We start from the raw sequence: 2,071 nt of genomic DNA, 5'->3' as shown, positions 1-2,071 counted from the left end.
GGAAGGAGAGACAGAGGTCGACATTTTAGAGGTAGATAACACTAGGAAGGTAAAGTTCAGGAGGTATAGAGTGTCACCTGAAGAATCAGGAGATAGCCATCAGGGGCAGAGGTGCAGGAACTCAATCCCAGAGCCAAGACGGCTGTAGATAATAAAACCCCCTCACCTGAGCACACCAGAAGGCATATATGGACAGAAGCATCTGGAAAACAGGCAGAGGAATCACAAGGAGTTAATAGGGAGAAGAGAGAAGAAATTAAATTAATAAATTTTTTTCTTTGGTTTTATTGTTGCTTTATTTTTTATGTGCTTTAAAAAATGCTGCAACATTTTCTAAAAGCGTATTCTAATAAATCCAATGTTATTTAGAAGAGTTTTGGAGATTTTTTAAATAAACTGAAGTAAAACCAAGCAGACGTGGTGTAGAGGACAGAAGTGAAGAGAAGGCGAGGGAGGGGGAGGAAAGAGAGAGCGTGGTGTCTGTGCGTCTGAGCCTGCCTCAGCGAGATGTTCATGCTCATTCGAGAGCCGTCCAACGGAGGAGGTGGTGCTGCAGCAATGAGCGCACCGCAGGAGAGGAGCGCAAAGCAGGTGTGTATGAGGGCATCTGGACAGGTTTGTCAATGCTTATCAGTTTTTCTGTTGTTCTTCTCTCCACGGGTAGAAGAAACATTGATATTATATGATCAAATTTACATTGGTGGGCTTTGCACAATTTCATGCTCCCTAAAATAGGTCCTGAAATCAATAAATTCATAAGTAAATGTTGTAAATAGATGAATAGTTTTGCAGAATAAATATTACAATTTGAAACGTTGCAGTTTTGATATAAGCTGGGCTAGACTGTGGACAAATTTTAAATATTTACCTGGAAATAAACCTTTAAAAATCAGCAGGAATTTAACTTTTCTGCATTTCTGTATATTTGGCTGCATGTCTGAATATGACCTGTGCCGTGCCTTCATTTCTAGTTAGGTTTCTTGTTTTTTTTTTCTTTCCAATTTCTGTCAACAAAGTATACTGTTATGATTTGGTGAACTCAGATACTTTTATATTTAGCCAGATTTTTATTGTTCTTGTTAGTCTGGTTGAGGTTAGGGTTCTTAAGCTATCAGCTTTAAAATGAAAGGACAAAAATTGCATTCATAGTCTATTTTTTAAGGAATTATTTATCCTCTTGAAACAATCCTACAAATCATCAACCAGTGAAGCTCTTTTAATTTACCTATTCTCGTGTTAATTGAATAAAATCAGCATCTTCCACAACCAGAGAAAAAAAAAATGTTTTAATGTGTTGTTTTCTTAACCCCACTCAGGTGCAGGCTGCCATCAAGAGGAAGATGGAGAGGCAGAAGAGGAGAAGCATTGAGCAGGGGATGGTCGCGGCGGAGGGTCAGGGCATGATCCATGTACCTCCACAGCGTCAGAGGTCCCGACAACCGCCCCCGATGACGATGGCTGACGAGGCTGAAGACAGCGAAGCACTGGAGGAACAGCTGGAGGAGATGCTGGAGGGACCTCACAGGAGTAATGGAGAGAATGAGGTGGAGGACGAGCCCGCAGACCTGCTGCCTATAGTCAACTCTGTGTTTGGACAGGTAAGACTGGAACCATCTGTGTGTTTCTGTTTTGGTTTCGATTGCCTAAGTGTGGCCCTGTGTGTGTTTTATTGTGGTTCTCCTGCATCAAGTTCTTCATCTTCTCATGTGTCTGTCCTCTAATTTGAAGGGAACTCAAAGCCAGCAGTTTAAAGCCCAACACCCAACCTGACCTCTGGTCTCACCAGAAGTTTTCAAAGCCAAAACAAAACAAATGTTGCCTTATTTAACTCTAAGAAAGTCATGTAGAAAAGCTGGGATGTCCAATCAAGCAGAATACGTTAAGGATGCTGAAGGACATGATTTTAGGCTGCTTTGGGGAACATCATTAAATCTTAATCTGTAACAGATACAGCATTGGTATCCGATGAGCCCACTGTCTCTGGTGTCGTCTTTTACCCCAGTATCACATCCCATCACTCAGATGGTCAAAGGCGACACAGAAGACACAAGAACACAGGAACATGGCAGAC

The sequence above is a fragment of the Cyprinodon variegatus genome, unplaced genomic scaffold (assembly GCF_000732505.1).
Source record: "Cyprinodon variegatus isolate N-32 unplaced genomic scaffold, C_variegatus-1.0 Scaffold1045, whole genome shotgun sequence".
NCBI classification, from domain to species: domain Eukaryota; kingdom Metazoa; phylum Chordata; class Actinopteri; order Cyprinodontiformes; family Cyprinodontidae; genus Cyprinodon; species Cyprinodon variegatus.
This window is presented reverse-complemented; position numbering follows the sequence as displayed.